Below are 19,979 nucleotides of genomic sequence, written 5' to 3' on the forward strand. Positions count from 1 at the left end.
AGAGAGAGAGAGAGAGAGAGAGAGAGAGAGAAAGAGAGACAGAAACATCGATGGGAGAGAAACATCGATCAGCTGCCTCCCGCACATCTCCCACTGGGGATGTGCCCGCAGCCCAGGTACATGCCCTTGACCGGAATCGAACCTGGGACCCTTCAGTCCACAGGCTGACGCTCTATCCACTGAGCCAAACCGGTTTCGGCATCTTTCCCTTACTTTAAAAGCATGGAAACTAGGGCCCACAGAGGTATTTTTAAGAAATCTATTTTCTTAAAATCACAAAACCAGCCTGGTTGTGTGTGAACATTTTCACTGATTAAAAATTTGGGACATATGGGCATCTGGACACAAGCCAGGAAAGGTCAGGTTATGCTGCAGTAACAACTCCTAAATGGCAGGGTTACAACAGAAATGGTTACTTGTTGCCCCCACTCTGTGTTCACTATGGGTCAGCTTGGGACTCTATTCCTCTTATTATCGTCCTTGTTCTGGGACCTGGGCATTCAAAACACAAATCGACTCTTACTGCATCCATCTAGAAGTGACTCTGATCACGTCTGCCCACATTTCTTGACTAACATGAGCCACATGGCCATATAGGAGTTTAACAATGTGGGTAAGCATGATCCCCTTATAGGAGGTAAACAGATATTGGTGAAGAATTATATAATTGATGACGATTGCCATGTAAACAAAGATAATCTTAGTGTGAGTGACATAAGTCAATTGAAACACCTGCCCTAAGATGTCAAAATTGGTATTAAAAAAATACACCCTTCCACAGCATTAAAAGGAACATCTATGGATGCCCACTTCTTGAAATAATTTCTCAAAACCCCTAAGCCATGGACAAAGTCAAAATCTCCATTCCTTGAGAAATAACCATGCACAGTTATGTGGCTCACCCTAGGATGAGAGGGTCTTGGTACTGGAACATCACAGGGGGGTCACTGCCCTCTCTCATCTCATTGCATACCCTTTGTGGTTCATTCCATTAACCACTGCTGATCATTGGTCTAGAGCAGTGATGGCGAACCTTTTGAGCTTGGCGTGTCAGCATTTTGAAAAACCCTAGCTTAACTCTGGTGCCATGTCACATATAGAAATTTTTTGATATTTGCAACCATAGTAAAACAAAGACTTATATTTTTGATATTTATTTTATATATTTAAATGCCATTTAACAAAGAAAAATCAACCAAAAAAATGAGTTCGCGTGTCACCTCTGACACGCGTGTCATAGGTTCGCCATCACTGGTCTAGATGATGAAAAGAAAAGGGGGCACGGCTCTTGTCCTCAAGGACTAGAGGAAGCTTCCTACTGGTGGGAAAAGACTAGCAGTAAAATCAGCAAGTAGAGCCCTAACCGGTTTGGCTTAGTGGATAGAGCATTGACCTATAGACTGAAAGGTCCCAGGTTCGATTCCAGTGAAGGGCATGCACCTTGGTTGCGGGCATATCCCCAGTAGGAGGTGTGCAGGAGGCAGCTGATCGATGTTTTTAACTCTCTATCCTTCTCCCTTCCTCTCTAAATATATATATATATATATATATATATATATATATATATATATATATATTTAAATCAGCAAATAGAATAGTATAAAGTCTGGGAGCCAAGGGCCCACAAAGGAGGGTCAGGTAATCTAGCCTGGCAGTGACAGAAAAGTCCACATGGGAAAGCTGATGGTACTGGAATCTCATTCCAAAGGAGGGGTGGGAATTATGCAATTTAGTTGAAGTTGTGAAATGATATTGAGGACAACACATATATCCTTTAAGAAGCAAGTGTTCAGATTTCCTCGTATTTCTCATTTATTAGTAAGCGTCTTTTTAAAAAATATATATTTTATTGATTTTAGAGAGGAAGGTAGAGATAAAAACATCAATGATGAGAATCATTAATTGGCTGCCTCCTCCTGGGGGTCCAGCTGGCAACCTGGACATGTGCCCCTGACCGGAATCAAGCCTGGGACCCTTCAGTCCATAGGCTGACACTCTATCCACTGAGCCAAACCGGCTAGGGCTAGGAAGCATCTTTTTTGAGTATTGAATATTGGTGATATATCAGGCAGTTAAGTGATACAGTCTGTGCCCTTTGGGACTTAACTAACCTGAAGTCAAGGTTCTGAAAGAATGGGTCTGGGGTCACGCACAGGTGCAGACTTGTGGGGCCCACCCCAGAGTCTCTAGGTGTGGACCCCAGAAACTGGTATTTTGAACAAATGCCTATCATAATTTTGTTACACTCAAAACTTGGGGATTAGTGCATAAAAGGTAGTAATAATATTGATACATGTGAGCCGAAACCAGTTTGGCTCAGTGGATAGAGTGTCGGCCTGCGGACTGAAAGGTCCCAGGTTCGATTCCGGTCAAGGGCATGTACCAGGGTTGCGGGCATATCCCCAGTAGGAGATGTGCAGGAGGCAGCTGATCGATGTTTCTCTCTCATCGATGTTTCTGACTCTCTATCTCTCTCCCTTCCTCTCTGTAAAAAATCAATAAAATATATATTTTTTTAAAAATTGATACATGTGGAAAGGACCCGTGGAAAATGGGATGAATGTGTTAAACAAAGAAATTAACATTAGAGTAAAAAATATTTGTGTTACCTGTGAGTCAAGGACCAATGCCCTTTGGAGTGTGGTGCAAAGGTTGGAGAACTTGGCATTTCTATGTCCAGGCTGCTGTTGACTTCAGGACTGTCTTTCCAAGCTCTGTGTCCACTGTGCTCTTATGCTAACAAGATTGTTTTTTGTTTTGTTTTTTTAATTTGTGTTGCCTTTTTATCTCTTCTAATAAAACAATTTAATGGTAGAATCTGGTACTCACTTTGTGCAACAGCTAATTAGGGTAAAGTGATTAGTAAATGAGGAATAATGACATCTCTCTATTGGCTTAGAATTGACAAAGAACTTAGAGTGTTTTATCTTCAGCCAATACTGTGGAGGTAGGTCTCTTAGGAGCCTCATTTTGCAGTTGAGAAAACTGAGTTGGGAGAGGAGGAACAATCTGCCCAAGGTCATATAAGGTAGTTGGTAATCTAGCTGTGCTGAAAAATTATGGATTTCTTTGAGAATTGAGTCTTTGATATTATTTCTTTAAAATAACCACTGGTTTGGTCTGGGAGCTGTGGAACCACAAAAGAGGCTCACTTAATCTAGCCTGGCAGTGTCAGAAAAGTTCACATGGGAAAGCTGATGGTGCTGAAATCTCATTCTTAAGAGGGGGTGGGAATTATGCAATTGGTTGAAGTTGTGAAATGATATTGAGGACAAAATGTGCGTCCTTTAAGAAGCAAGTATTCAGTCTTCCTGGTGTTGCTCATTTATCAACAAGCATCTCAGATCTGGGTGAATAGTTTGCCTCCTTTGTAGCCAGAATGCCTCTGATAGAGAACTCACTCCTTCAAGAAAGCCCATGAACCCCACCCTGTTCACTTGATCCCCCTCTTGAAAGGTGGCATCTTCTTCTTTTTTTAAAAAAATATATTTTATTGATTTTTTACAGAGAGGAAGGGAGAGGAACAGAGAGTTGGAAACATCGATGAGAGAGAAACATCGATCAGCTGCCTCCCGCACACTCCCAGCTACCTGGCTAGGGCTGCCTAGGTTTTTCTGACTTTGTCTTTCCCCAGCTGTGTGACTCTGGGAAGATGTTTAAGTTCTCCAAACATCTACTTTCCCATCTGTAAAGTGGAGATAATAACAATCCCTATCTCAGTGAGTTGCTCTGAGATTTAAATGAGACAGGATTGCAGTGCTTAGCAAAACATCTGGCACAAGAAAGAAATGTGAGTGTTAGCTGTTATTATTATCATTATCATAGTTGACTGCAGGACTGTGCTTTCTGGTTGCTCCTGACGCCTGTACTCAACAGGCCTGAGGGACACAGGCTAAGCATTGAGCAAGGATAGGAATTAATTAAATGGAAAATGGATACAATCAATGAATAACACATTGACACTTGTGCATACCAAGGACTGGACAGTCCTGCGCGTGCTTTCTGAGGTGTAGGAGTGAAAGCAGTCACACAGCAGTCCCTTTGCTTCTACATCCTGTACATCAGACAGTTGGCCTTGCCTAGCAGAACTCCCTTGGGCCCCCAAAAGGAAAGAGAAATTGTGACGCTATGACAGAGAAGCTTTTCATCCTAGCCCTCTGGCTGCTTTTCCAGACTTGCCTCACCTTCATATGTATGTTTATTCACAGCACTCCTCCTCCACACCCCCAGCAGTCTCCCTTCCCCACCCCACCCCCACCCTCAAATGGAAATGAAAATGAAGCTGCAGGAGAGCAGTGTGTTCTGTAATGGAAAAGAAAGGCCCTGTTGGCAACTGCTTCTGCCAGGATCAGCCTTCAAGAAGCACCACCCTCCCCCATTTGTTTTACTTAATGGTAATTCTTTCTGGGAAACCTGGGAAGGGGTTTTTCACCGAGCCTTGGTGATTTATGGAGTTGCCAGAAGGGTTGATCGGGAGGTGCCAAAAGAGGGAGGGGCAGCCCCTGCATGCACAGCAGGTTATTTCAGGAATGGTGTTGGGGGAGGGGGGGAGGGAGAAGGGGACGGGAAGACAGATCAGAACCCCTGGCTTCCATCACCTCCCGCATCAGCAGCATCTGTGGAGTGAGAATGGCCAGGAGACCCGCTCTGTTTGACTGGCAATGAGGAACGCACCTCCGTTCCCTTAGGACTGGTGTTCCGAGAGTGAATTGGTTTGAAAAGTAGTGGGGTGAGCTCCTACCTTTGCTGTCTCTAACTCACTGGTGCGCATTATTCTGAGCTTTGCAGGCATTAGGAAACTGTTAAGTCCCCAAAAAGAAGATGCCAAAAGGAAATTGCAAGGTCAAAATTAATATATGTTTAATTAAATTTCTTATGTTGCCTTCATTAAAATTAGCATTGAAATTTAGCAATGAAAAATTTCCCATGAAAACAACTTTAGTTGAGGTTTTTGTATTTTGCAGGAATTCTAGGGAACACAGTTATTAAAATACCAGGGAACCATAAGCAACCATAAATTTAATAAGGTTTTACTGGAAGTCAAACCTCTTCAAAAGCAAGCTTAGAAATATGCTTCTGAGATAAGTGGACAAAGTTCATTTAATGTGGGTGCATTTGAGCCTGTTTGGTTGGTATAGAGCCTCTGAAAGAACTGGTTCCCGGTCCTAGGAAGCACTTGTGAACACACAGTACAATATACAGTGGGGCCTTGACTTACGAGTTTAATTCGTTCTGAGACCGAGCTTGTTAAGGAGCTTGTTAACTCAAATTACTCTATCGACTCAATGCAAAAAATCGGCCGAGAGACAGCTGGTATCTCAAAAAACTCGTTAGTTGGGACACTCGTAAGTCAAGGCCCCACTGTACAGATGATGTGTTATAGGATTGTACACCTGAAACCTATATAATTTTATTAACCAACTAGAGGCCCGATGCACGAAATTCATGCAAGAGTAGGCCTTCCTTCCCCCGGCTGCTGGCACTGGCTTCTCTCTGGCATCTGGGACCTGGGCTTCCCTTACAGCCCTGGCTTCATTGGGAAGGTTGTCTGATCTAATTAGCATATTATGCTTTTATTATTATACATGTCATCCCAGTAAATTCAATTAAAAACAACCCCACAAATTTTACTTAGTATCATGGAGCCTTGGGCAGGGCAGTTCCTAGGGTAGGGAGCATGCCTGTGCTGGTTCACAATTCCAAAGGAATATGATCATCACACAGTGATGGATTTTTAATGGGGGGATTTTAGGCCATAATGAAGGAGCCACAAGAGTGGAGCTGTTGGCCTCAAAGGTTGAGAACAGCTGAGTGGCAGCAGGAACAATAATCCTCTGGATTTCATTAGTGAAATAACTAAGGTTTAGAGAGTTAAATAACAAGTAAATGATAGAGCCGAGACTGCAACCCAGAGGGTCTGATTTTAGACATCTTATTCTTAACCTCTAGGTTATCGTGCCCTGGAGTCAGAAAGTACCTGCCACTCTTTTTTTATAAGCACTTACTTGGCACCCTGATAGGAACTGGGATGAACAAGAATACAAGGTCATGCCCTGAAGAGAGTCCAACAGGGGTACAAACAAGCATGTGGCTCATCGCACTACAGTGGAGTTAAAAAAAAGTTTTTTCCTCTCTAAGGAATTTGTCTTAAAATCCCCAACCTGCACCTATGCAGGCACCCAACTGCACTCTGACCTGGGGAGGCTGGGGGATTTGTTGTTTTTTGAAAATGCACAGATTTTAGAACCAGTGAGACCTGCATTGAAAGCCTACCGTCACCTCTTAACAGCCTTTTGATCTTAAGCAACCTTGGAGTCTTGGTTTCCATGTCCGTAATGGGTCTAAGGATGCCTGGGTCACAGGAGGTGTTGTGGCTTCAATAAAAGCATGGCTGGCCTGGCCTGTGTTGCTCAGTGGTGGAGTGTCGACCTGTGAACCAGGAGATCACTGTTTGATTCCCAGTCAGGACACATGTCTGGGTTGTGGGCTCGATCCCCTGTGTGGGACGTGCAGGAGGCAGCCAATCAGTGATTCTCTCTCATCATTGATGTTTCTCTCTCTCTCTCTCTCTCTCTCTCTCTCTCTCTCTCTGTGTCTCTCTTTCCCTCCCTCTCCCTTTCTCTCTGAAATCAATAAAAAATATATTTAAAAAAATAAAAGTATGCCTGCAAACACACTGGGAGTACGCCTAGTAGACAGCCGGCACTCAGCATTGTCCAAGGAATCTGCATTGGCTGGACGGTTCTATAGCTTGCCATCTGGTACAGCTTGTATCCTGAGACACACTGAAAGCTCCGCTGTTACTTTTACTTCCTTTATATTTCTACAGAGCTGGACACACAGCCAGTGCTCAAAAATTTTTGCTGAATGAAGGAATGCCACAAAGAGCAAGATCTGTTCTTTGGAACTCACCCCACAGGCAGGGTGAAGGCTGCTGTAGAAACCTGGAGTGTGTATGCCACCTGAAGGGGAGGCCTGCTTTCTGCAGGAGCCTGGGCAGGTGGGGGCTAGAGCAGCCCGGCAAGTCTCTCATTCCACACATTAGGAGCTGAGGCTGGGACAAGGAGAGAATTGCCTGAGGCCCTCCGCCACCACCCCTCCTCCCCAGGGCTCTGTGGAGCCAGGCCTCTGTAGACTGCCAGGTGGAGGCTGGACAAAGCCTCCTGGGGCTTGAGGCCCCTGCACTTTCATCAGTCCCAGCCTGCCTGTCCCTGTGAGGGGCCCGGGCACGTTCACAGCTGAACAAGATGGGGCAGGAAACCATGAATCAAGGGATGAAGGTGTTAAAGCAGCCGAGCTGGCTTCTGGGTCTAAATCCTTTGCCTCTCCTTCCAGGCGTGCTCTGGCCTGTCCCTGCCGGCAGAGTCTGGAGGCTGCCCTCAGTTCTGCCTTGCAAATCTCTGCGGGAGCTGGTGACAGCTATGACTGCCCAGGCTGGCTCAGCAGTTGAAGGAGAAGTTGGAATCCGACTGAGGTCGAGGCTGCAGGGATGGGACAGCACCCTTTGTAGCAGAACTTCTGAAAGGGATGTTTGCTGTGCAGGAAGTTTATCTGTGTGGCACTGAGCAGGGGTCAGCAAACCCTTTCTGTGATGAGCCAGATAGTAAATATTTTAGGCTTTTCCGGGCTATGCAGCTTCTCTTACAAATACCCCTGCTCTTCTGTTGTAGCACAAAAGCAGCCAGGTGATATACATTCGTGAACAGATGGAGCTGTGTTCTAATAAAGCCTTGTTTATGGAAGCCGGCATTTGAATTTCATATCATTTCTGCATGTCAAAAAATGTTAGTCTCCTTTTAATTTCCCCCGCAAATGATTTGAAAGTGTAAAAACCCTTCTTAACGTGACAATCTTACAAAAACCCATGGCGGGAAGGAGTTTCAGACACCTGGACTGGGGGCATGGACTTGGGAGTCAAGCCTCCTCGGGGTCAGACCCCCGCTCATTTGGTCTCTGACCTTTGTCAGGTGACATAACCTCTCTGAGCCTCCATCTCCGCGTCCATAAATAATCATAATGATGTCTAGCTCGTGGGATTTTAGTAAACATTAGATGAATTGAGAGTGCACAGACCCTGACCTGGACTATCTGACGTCCTCAGCAGTGGAGGGGTTATTGCTGTTGCTGTATCATCCAGAAGGAAACTAGCAATGGGAGCTGAGAGTGATCTCCACTCCCCATTTCCACCCAGAGCCTCGGAAGCCTATTTAGAAGAGACAGTCACGTAGGCTTTTTACAAAGGCCGACCCCTTGCTCTTGGCTCCAGGGAACTCATCCTGTTTGTGTCCAGGTCAATGGAACACTCACCCTGAGCACTGACTTTGTGCGGGGCTCGGTTCAGCAGGAGTGGGGAGAGGGCAGACCTCCCAGTTCCTGACAAGGTAGGTATCTCCTGAGGAGGAGAGATCCCGTGCAAACCCAGCACCATAAACCAAAACAGCATGTGGAATAAGACCTCCTAGGGAGGCCGTCCTGTCATTTATTGAGCGCCAGGCCCTGTGCTGTATGTTCATATGTTAATCTCATATACACAAACCCACTAAGAGAGGCTTATTATCATCCCCATTGAACATGTGGGGAAAGGGGACAGGGAGGCTGGGCACATGGAGTGGACAGAGAGAGGGATGCACACCCAGGTCTGGCTCATGTGGGAACAGGACTTCCTGTTGGGCCTGGCCCATCTCTGGAGCCTAGGATGTGGTGAGGCTGTGAGGTTTGGGGGCACTTCACAGAGAGGGCGGCTTTTGAGGTACTCACCTGAAGCAGATATAGATGGGGAAATAGGGGTGGGAGTGGGAGGATTCACGAGGAGGGAGAGATGGGAGCTAGTGTTCCTGGGGGGGAATCTGGAATGCTGTAGGCTTACTTGGGTAATCAGCAAGGAGGGTGTGTTCCATACATGTCCTCCATGGTCTCTCCAAAGGCACAGGGCAGGGCTGGGAGAGAGGCAAGGCCTGGTGACTTCACTGCCCTGAAAGAAATAGGGACTTCCTTGGAACAAAGAAAGAGCTCATTGGAAAGCAATCTGCCATGCAGTGCACTCAATTCTTAAGACTTGTTTTTTCACCCAGTCATAATTCCTCTCCCAGCTTCTAGATGTGGCTTTCCTTACCCTGGAAACAGTGTCAAGCATGGAGCAGGTGTCAGCTGGCTCTGGGTGACGCTGGGTTGGTCGACTCCCCTCTCTTGTCTCAGTCCCCTCAAACATAAGATTAGGGGTTAGGTGATCTCTGGGTCATTTCTAGTTCTAACTTCCCAGATTAGGGCATGCTACTCCTGTTTCAGTAAGGAGGCACCTTCCCTCCAGCACAGGGCAGGTGAGGCACTGCAGAGTAATCCTGGATGATTGACTGGGCAGTGTGTGTGTGTGTGTGTGTGGGGGGGACTAGAGCTTCCAGCCTTCAAGTTGTGAATGTGCTATTTAGATAACCTGTCTCTTACTGAAAATCATGGCGGTCCACATTCTTTGTTCATCCATCCACCAGCACATCAACTTTTTAATCAGTTCATTATTTATTCACCCCTATCCTCTGGAGCCAGGCTGCCCGGGTTGACTCCCAGGTCTACCAGCTCTATGACCATGGCATGTTACCAGGTTCCCTGTGCCTTAGTATTATTCTCCGTGGAGATGGTAATGAAATTTATCTCACATGGTTGTGAAGGATTAAATTGGTCGGATATATAAAGTGCTTAAAGCCATTCCTGTCTTGTAGCCAAGCATGATCTAAGTTTTCCTGTTAGTATCATCACATAGAGCATTTCCTGAGTGGATGCTGTGTGCCAGGAGATGTGTTAGGAGCTGTTCCTATGCGATACCTGCCCCTTCCCTATACCCCTACACAGCAGCCATTACTAAGCCTGCTTTTCATAGGAGGAAACTAAGATTTGAGGAGTTTACCTGACTTGCCTGAGAAGGGCCACTGATGCCGCAGGCTGCAGAGGACACGTCAGCAGGCCTAAGAGGGGAGACAGCTGGGAAGAGCGGGCAGGCAACCTCCTGCCCTTGTCACTTAACATCCTTCTCACATTACCTCCCCGCTGCACTGTTTGGTTCTTGCTCAAACCCGGATTCTTGCTGGCAGTGTGCTTTGAGCTATATAACCTGTCAGCACATGAGGAACATTTGCAGGGACTGGGAGAAATGTGATTTAGGAGCAGGGGAGAAGCTCAGTGGGCACGGAAGCCTACCCTTCCATGGTTCACCTGGAGCTGCCTCTCAGCCAGGCCAACAGGGAAACGGCCCACTTCCGAACATTCAGGCCATTAATACTTAGATAAGTAAAGACACACACGTCCCAGCTAATATTCCAGGCATATCTGACCAAACAGATTGCACTGTAGTGCAATTTTCTGTTGGGTTTTAGTTCTCTGGCCCAATGTTGTGCAGATGGTGTGGTGTGCTCTGCTTATTGGAAGTGGGTGAGGAAATGATAAAAGAGAAATTTGAGACATTTGGGTATCGCTTGAGCTGCAACTTGATTGAAAATCTAGCAGGTCTCTTGCAGGACCCTTTATACCTGCCTGCCCTTCACCACTGAAGGGGCTGCTAAATTCCCACAGCTCTCTCCATACCCCACTGTTAGCTCGACTTCTCCCAGGAGATTTGACCAGATAATTCTCCCCATTAAAGTCCCAGGACTTGTGTGCATACATGCACACAGCTCCCCCCACCCCCAGACCCCCACCACTCCCCTTCATTGATGACTTCCTGCCTGCTACCCACTGAACCTTCCTGAGTTACTCACACTTTCCATGGAAAAAAACAACTTCATCCTTAGAGCTCCGTCAACTTCCTCCTTTGGAGCCTCCTCTAGGATGTCCTCCTTATTTCACACCCCTAGCTTTGGCTTGTCTTCTCGTTGTCCTAGTAGCCTGTGCTTATAGTAAAGTCTGCTCTCAACACAGAAATCGAACTTTCTTAAAGTTTCAGGATGCCCCTCCTGCTCCCCCCTCTCCAGGCCCCATCATTCTGTACTAAAGCCCTATTCCTTCTGAATTCTGCTGATTTCTGTGTTGATTGCAGATTCCAGGACAACATGGGTCTCCATAGCACCTCCATAGGGGGCTGACTGGAATTTATGAAACCCTCTTTCCCACCCCACTCTGACTAGACCAATTTTAGTTTAACCAAACCTATGACTATGTTTTTGCCTCTTGCCTTTAATAATGAATTTGCTTCCAGGAACCCAAGAGCCCAGAGTTACTGACCCACCCAATGATGTCTGTAATGAGGTTCCCCCCTCAGGGCTCTGGTCCATGTGGTGTGGGAATGTGGATTCCTTGGGGGTACCAGTTTTGCTCTCAAGCCAGGTGGAAGCATTGGCCTGCCCCTCGGACCTTACCTCTCATGGAGGGTTGGTGTATACAAGTCTACAGAGTAGAAAAAGCATGATGGCTTTGCTTTGTTTTAGGTCTTGTGTTTTAATCTCGTTAAACCCCAGTTTTTCATCCCATTGATTTCAAGCCCTGGTCTTGTCAAGGATGAAACCATCTACCACACTGTTGCTGTACTACTCCAAACCTTGTGTGGGGCTTGCCATCCTCAGAGCTCAGCTGAGAATGCTAAGGGGTCCTCAGGGTCCCTGCAGCCAAGGACAAGGCAAAGGCATGCAGTGGTCAGGTCCCCTGCACAGGGGCCCCGTGCTGCCTGTAGACTTGATTCCCCTGGTTCCTCTAAGGCACCCCTGGCCACTGCTCCCTGTCTGAGTCGGCTCTGTGGACTGGGCAGCTCAAACAACAGAAGCTCGACCGTCTCACAGTTCTGGAGGCCGGGGTCCAAGATCAAAGTGCTGACAGGGCTGGTTTCTTCTGTGGTCTTTCTCCTGGGCTTCTTCCGTTGTCTTCATATGATTCTCCCTCTGTATCTGTCTGTGTCCAAATTTTCTTCTTTTCAGGCCATTATAGGGCCCACCCTAATGACCTTGTTTTAACTTAATTACTTCTTTACAGACTCTATCTCCAAATAGTCACAGTTTGTGGTACTAAAGATTAGGACTTCAACATAGTAATTTTGGGAGGGTTGCAACTTAATCCTGAATACTTTCCTCTTTTTAAATATATGATGCCTGGTTTTAGGGCATCGCGGACCTTCGTTTGGAAGACATTTTTGTAAAATGGGGTTAATAAGGATGCTGATCTCTTGAGATTGCTGTGAAGATTAAGTGCCTATGAGGCTTAACATAGCCTGGCTCATAGTAGATGCTTAGTAAATGTTAGAGCCATTTAAATAAAGATGATGATGATGATGGCACCACTGTTATTAGCAGATGTCTTGGTAGTAACAGATTTTCTTTTTTATAGCACCCAATGATCATTTTGCTCATGTTACTTTCATTTTGCTCATTTCTTTCTAAAAGTCTTCCTGTGGCTGCCCACACCCCAACGCTCAGGTCAGAGCTACTCTTCACTGTGCTGTGAGGCCTTTAAGTGCTCTGGCAGAAGGAGGCAGTGAGCCTGCCCCACCTCTTCCATATCCTCCTGGTAACCAGGGCCCTGAGGCTCCCTTAATCACAGCTTGCTCACTCAGGCAACTGCTTTTGACCTTGGCACCTTCTCCAACACTGTGCCAGGCACCTGGGAGGCTGCCATCTCTCCCAGCTGCCAAGCTGACTCTCTTCCATCATGCAAGTGATCTGGGAAACCCCATATCCCCTCCAGCAGGGGATCCATCTCCCTTGACTGATCATAGGAAGGTGCTACTGTGTGGACACACAGTCCTGCTACCCTCCCCTGCACACACTTGGCTCACCCTCAAAGCCCCTTCTGATACAGGCTTTCTGTTTACTTGCATCCAAGTGTCCATCTCTGTCAGCATTTGTTAAAATGTGAACTTGTAAGATGGGTCTCATTCCATTCTCTGTTCTGTGCATTACATGTGCATAAACATACCCAATGGAGGGGCTGGACCTTACAGTTGACAAAGCCATTCCGCATGAGCACTTTCCCTCTCCTCCGCCCTGACTTATGTGCCTGTGCTTTTGTGGCTGCTATTTCCCGCTCCTTAGAAGCACGTCTTCTGCCTTATACCCTGGTAATCGCCTGTCCTAAGGAAGGCCTGGGCATAGATAGGCTTTGTGAGATGCTTGCTGACCTCCTCTGGTTGAGTTGATGAGACCCTCGTTGGGAGCTCTCCTGTACCTTTGAAGACATCTTCTCCGATGCACTGTGACTGTGCAGCTTTCCTGGCTGGCTTCTTGAGGGCACGCAATATGAGTCATTTAACTTTGCATCCCGATGCCTAGCACAAGGCCTGGCTACAGATGAATGAAGCCCATGAGGAGGGCTCTGGGCGCTAGCTATGCTGGGCAGTGCCTTCCATGGCATTTTCCGTTCAGCCTCACCTCTTCCTTTGTCCTGTTTTTAGCCTAATTCCTTTCAAGGCTCTGGCATGAGTCTCTGAGCTCATTTTCATGATTGCTTTAAATATTTGGGGCTGTTGGCATGCCAACAGGGGGACCCACACTAAGGAGGGAGAGGAATTCTCTAGCTGCCTGGGTCCTGCCCAAACACAAAAATGTGCCAGAGGCAGGGGAGCGTCTGAGAAAGTGCCAGATTGGGTTGAACTAAACCACTTTTCTACCTGGCTCAGGGAGCAGGAGACAGAAAGTGAGAGGACACAGAGGCCTGAGGGCGATGGGGTGTGTGGGGGGAGGGGGGAGGGGGGAAGCATGGCATTCCAAGAAACCCAGGAGGAATCCTGATGGAAGTGAAACGGCAGCAGCAGCAGGTCTGGAGAAGCAGTGACTGTGCCTGAATCAGTGATGAGCCTCCTGGATGCAGATAGTCCTGGGAGCCAATATTGAAAACCAGGTAGACAGGACAGGAGGAGACTCTGAATCAAGTCTTGTCATGGAAAAACTTGGAGGCCACAAAACAAAGGCACGCATGAGCATCTGTGTAATGAGAGGCCTCAAAATTCACCCATGCAGCCCTGCTACTTGAGAGATCAGGAGACAGAAGTTCGGAGAGGAGTGGGGAGACCAAGTTTGAGGGTTAATGTTGGTAGGACCAGGACTGGAGCCCAGATCTCCTTGTTCCCTTCCCAAAACTCCTACCTGCTCAAGGGCTGTAGGGGAGCTAAAATGATATCCTTAAATTTTTCCCAAAGGTGTTATAAATACAATAGAAAGCCCGGCTTCTGTTTGGTAAGTTCTTGCTGCATGCTAGGCACAATGCTAAGTGGGTTATCTCAGAGCAGCCGTCTGAGGGAGATGGTTGTAGCCTCATTTCAAAGATGGGGAAACAGAGTCAGAGGCTAAATGATTTTCATAAATCAACCAGCTACTGAGCATTAAGGTCCAGATTCTAACTCAGAGACTGCCTGATTCTAGAGCTCATGCTTTTAACAGCTATTTTCTAAAATTTTTCTTGCCTGGCCTTTACAGAGCTCTGAGGCTGGGTCAAAGAAGGATGGCCTGGAACTGTTAAATGCAAATACAACAGACCAGCCCTCCTGACCGTGAAACTTGAGGCTGATAGGTATGGGTGTCTGTGAGGGCCAAGACTGTTTTCTTCCCTTAAGACTCTCCAGTCCAAAAGGGGCCTGTGGCTAGTAGAGCGGAGATGGACAGATGACCTGGGGTTGGGCTGCTGATTCAAGAGTGGGCTCTAAGATGAGGCAGCCCCAAAGAGCAGGAGAGGAAGGAGACAGAGATTCCTTACTCACTTCTTGAATTGGTCGCTGGCTTTAGAGCTCTGCTGTCTAAATGAATTTCTAAAGGACAACAACCTTAAAATTCACACACTCCATATTTACAGAGAAACTTCAAGCTCACAAAATGTTGTTTCACATATTCTCATTGATGCTTACAACAAGGCTGGGTTACTTAACTCAGAGAAGTTGAGTGACTTGTTCAAAGTCACCCAACTAACCTGAAGCAGTGCCAGGACCAGAACCTTCATCTTGACATCACTTCCACTGGACAGTGGAGCTGATGGAGATGTTGCTGGAAGCTTCATTGTTTTCTCAGAAGCTGATGATCCTACTCCCAGCTCTAGGCTTGCCCTGATTTTGTGTTTGTGTATTCCCCCACATCCTGCGTGGTTCAGGGTTCAGGATCTGGAAGAGGAGCTGCACACAAATGAAAGAGAAGAGACAAGAGATAATTTGGAAATACTTGGGGGCCAGGCGGGCAAGTCCAACTCAAGGGGAAGGACTTCCACTGGTGCCCAGGCCTCGCCAGCCTTTTATTCACTTTGGTTAAGCATAAAACCCTTAGTCAGGCAGGTAATTGCAGTAACAGGCTATCTTAAAAGGTCAGTAAATATTGGGAGGATTTACTCTGAGACTATTTGATCAGGAAATAGCTTAAGCCCCTATTATCAGGACTAGACAATCGGTGCATAACTCAGGCCCTTGCCATGGGTTCAAGGGTCGCCAGCATTCTGGGATCCTTGTTTGCACTTCTCTGTTAGTGAAGATAATGGGCAGCCTCCTGCAGATTTGGCTACAAAAAGTCCAGTTTTCTTCTCTGTTATTTGGTTCAAGAAAGACCATATGACACAATTCAGGCAATGAGAACTGCAGTATGGAGGTGGGGGGTGGCAGGGCGTTTAGAGAGATCCATCCTAAAGTTGATCAAAGGAAGGTGAGTGCAGAGGAGAAAGCTGGTTGGCAAGAGGATCTACCTTATGATAAAACTTTGAGTAAGGGTGATAGTGTTGGAAATGGAAAGGGAGAGACACTCCAGGAGATATTGAGAAAAATGACATATTGATCTGATGACTGCTTATGTGTTGGAGGATGAGGAATCCAAGATGCCTTTGAAGTTTCCAGCTTTAGTGACAAGAAGATGGAAACCAGGCGAGTGCCTGGGAGGGAGGTGGAAGGGAGGGAGCAGGATATGGTGGATTTGGTGTTAGACTTGGAGATTGGAGATGGTGGGATATGCCCATGAAGATGTAGAATTGGGACATTAGTGTTGAGTGAAAACTAGGGGTGTCAATTAGAAAGCTGATGGGATATTGGAGTGGATGAGATCTCCAAGAAAGAGAATGTGGAGAAAGAAGAGGAGACTGCTGAGGCCTGGAGCTGAAAAAACAACACACATTATATGGGTTGGTCCCAGGAAAGAGCATGCAATAAAAGAAATGGAGGAAATACCAGAGATATCAAAGGAGAACCCAGGAAAGGGAGAGAGAACCAGGGAATTGAGGGTTTCAAGAAAGAGAGGTCAATATTGCTAAATCCTACTACTGCAGAGAAATCTAGCTTGGTGAAAGCAAACATCTTGGGTATTTTAAAAGAGATCAGGAAGACAGTGGACATCCCAGTGTCTTTTTTATTTTTTTTAAATTAAATCTTTATTGTTCAGATTATTACAGTTGTTCCTCTTTTTTCCCCCCATAGCTCCCCTCCACCTGGTTCCCACCCCACCGTCTGCCCTTATCCCCGCCACCCACTGTTCTCATCCATAGGTGTACAGTTTTTGTCCAGTCTCTTCCCACACCCCCCATACCCCTTCCCCCCCCCCCCCGCCCCGAGAATAGTCAGTCCACTCCCTTTCTATGCCCCTGATTCTATCATATTCACTGGTTTATTCTGTTCATCAGATTATTTATTCACTTGATTTTTAGATTCACTTGTTGATAGATGTGTATTTGTTGTTCATAATTTGTATCTTTACCTTTTTCTTCTTCTTCCTCTTCTTAAAGGATACCTTTCAGCATTTCATATAATACTGGTTTGGTGGTGATGAACTCCTTTAGCTTTTTCTTATCTGTGAAGCTCTTTATCTGGCCTTCAATTCTGAATTATAGCTTTGCGGGGTAAAGTAATCTTGGTTGTAGGTTCTTGCTATTCATCACTTTGAATATTTCTTGCCACTCCCTTCTGGCCTGCATAGTTTCTGTTGAAAAATCAGCTGACAGTCATATGGGTACTCCCTTGTAGGTAACTGATTGTTTTTCTCTTGCTCCTTTTAAGATTCTCTCTTTGTCTTTTGCTCTTGGCATTTTAATTATGATGTGTCTTGGTGTGGTCCTCTTTGGATTCCTTTTGTTTGGGGTTCTCTGCGCTTCCTGGACTTGTAAGTCTATTTCTTTCACCAGGTAGGGGAAGTTTTCTGTCATTATTTCTTCAAATAGGTTTTCAGTATCTTGCTCTCTCTCTTCTGGCACCCCCATAATTCGGATGTTGGTATGCTTGAAGTTGTCCCACAGGCTCCTTACACTATCTTCATATTTTTGGATTCTTTTTTCTTTTTGTTTTTCCAGGTGGGTGATTTTTGCTTCTTTGTATTTCAAATCATTGACTTGATTCTTGTGATCCTCTAGTCTGCTGTTGGAACTCTGCATAATATCCTTTATTTCAGTCAGTGTATGCTTAATTTCTAGTTGGTCCTCTTTCATAACCTCGAGGGTCTCACTAGATTTCTTGAGGGTCTCACTAAATTTATCAGCGGTCTCACTAGATTTCTTGAGGGTCTCACTAAATTTATCGGTGGCTTCTAGAAAATTCTTGAAAAACCTTAAAAGTGTGGTTTTGAACTCTATATCCAGTAGTTTACTTTCCTCCATTTCTGTCATTTGTGTCCTTTTTCTTTGTCTCCACATTTTTTATGCTTCCCTGTGTTGATAGAGTGGCTTTCTGTGTTAGGTGTTCTATAGGGCCCAGTGGCTCAGCCTCCCCAGTTACCTGAGGTGGACACTCTTGGTGCACCCCTTTGTGGGCTTTGTGCACAGTCTTGTAGTTAAGTCTTGATTATTGTAGGTATCACTGGGAGGAATTGACCTCCAGGCCAATTGGCTGTGAGAATCAGCTGTGTCTGCAGTGGGAGAACTTCTGAGCTGGAGACACTCTTCTGGGGCAAGACTTGCTTCAGTGGGGCTTTGGTGCTCACTGAGTTTGCCCTCTGAGTGTGTCTCTTATGGATCTGAGGAGTTGTAATCTGGATGGTCCCACTCTGACCACTGGGTACACTGGCTCTTGGATCTCTAAAGAGGTGCTAATTTAGCCTCTGCCTGAAGCTACCCAGCAGGAGCTATGGAGAGATTCCTCTTCTTTGTTTGGGGTTTGGAGGTGCCCAGATGAGGCCCAGCTGTGAAGCAATGCAAGCTGCTGTGGGGCCTTGGACCTTCTTTTGGAAATTCTGGGTCTCTCTGACCCAGCTGCAGTTTGTTAGGTAATTTTCAGGTTGCAAAGGACCAGGCCTTTCATATCCAAAAGCTTCTGTGCACAGCTTGGGTGGGGCGGGGTCTCAGGGGATCAACAGGGCGGAGCAAGCAGCTATGGCTTCTCCCCAGTCCTACCCTAAGAGGCCCCGCATCTCAGTGTCCCTGTAATCACTGCAGGCACCTCTGAGAGAAAGCTGCCCCAGAGTTCTGCCTGATGCCAGACAGTTCAGTTTTTCCCCGTATGAGTCTGGGTCCCCAGAGACTCACCCGGAACTGGAGTTCAGAGCAGTCGGGAGCTTGAGACTCCCTCCCGATTGAAAAAGACAACCACGTCCTCAGCTGCCAGCCCTCTCCACATGCACCTCCGTACCTCTGCACTTTATTCCGCACCTCCTCTGAGTCTCAGTGCTTTTCTCTTTCCTTCTAGTTGTAGAATTTCCACTCAGCCAGCCTTCCTGTGGTTCTGGATGATGTCCGTTCTGTCTTTTAGTTGTATTTTTGAAGTGGTTGTACGAGGCAGCAATTTCCGGTGTTTACCTATGCTGCCATCTTGGTTTCTCCAACCCAGTGTCTTTATAAGTTGCTGGTGGGAATGTAAATTGGCATAATCCTTCAGAAGGCCAATTGGGCAATATGTTTAAAAGGCCTTAAAAATGTATAAAATTGCTAATCCAGAATTTCTCCTTCAAGGAATACATGAACCCCAAAGACAATAAATAAAGTTTATTTAGTACTTTCTCAACCAGTGGCAGGATAGCACTGTTAAGCACTTTGTATTTAATAATTTATTTTATCCTCAGGACAACTCTATAAGTACAGTACTATGAATACTTTTTACAAGTAAATTTTCATTTTACAAATAAATAAAATAAGGCCCAGAGAGGTTATATCACTTGAGCAAGATCTAATGACTAAAGCATCTGACATTGGGATTGGGATTTAGTGAGAACAGCTGCAAGGCCATTGTTCTTAACTGTCAGGACATCTTGCTTCTTGAAATGATTAGAAATGAACACAAGGCTGCGCTCAGAGGGTGTTCGTTTTAGCGTTATAATAACAGGAAACAATCTAAATGCTTAACAGCTGGAGGTTGGATAAATAAAGCCTGACTTCTAAATGAGAGCATGCTATATAGATGTTCAAAATCATGTTGTTAAAGAATACGCAATGACATGGGAAAATGTTGATGATACATTTTTAAATGAGAAAAGCTGTTTTAAAAACAGTATGATCCAAAATGTGAAAAAAAGAAAGATTTGTTATTGTTCACATGTGTGTGCACTGGCAGACAGATTACTTATGCCACCGCCAGTACCACTTTTCATCCCCACCCTGTTTGGCATGAGACCCCATTCTCACACCCCAATCAATTTGGGGTGATTATCCCTATTCCTCTGGGTTGAATGAAGTGTGGCATGTTTTAACAATGATAAGCAGGATGAGTTCCATTCCCAAAATGTCATTGTTTCCACTCAGGTCATTCTGAGAACACTTTCTCCATGAGGCAAGATCCTTAGGAAGTGTTGACTAATGGAAATGTTTGGGTGAAGCTTATGGGATACTTTAGATTCATGGTGGCATTTAAGAATAGGTTTGGATGGGTCTCTCCAATGGAGGGGGTTCTGGAAAGTGCCTAAAAAGAGGGTGTCTTTCCCTTTGGATCATGGAAAGTAGGCCATCAGTTTTATGTTGCAAACAGCTGAGCCCCAAGATGAGTCAGAAGCCCCACTAATCCTCTTGGCTTTCTGTCCTATGCTTCACCCCGGCTCTATATCCATATTCAGGCAAAGCCCCAAGCTGACTGCTTAGAAAAGTATTTAATTGGGATTCCTCCTACAGGGCTTATTTCTGTGTCAATAAGGCCT

The sequence above is a fragment of the Myotis nattereri genome, assembly GCF_964212035.1.
Source record: "Myotis nattereri genome assembly, chromosome: 7".
NCBI lineage: Eukaryota > Metazoa > Chordata > Mammalia > Chiroptera > Vespertilionidae > Myotis > Myotis nattereri.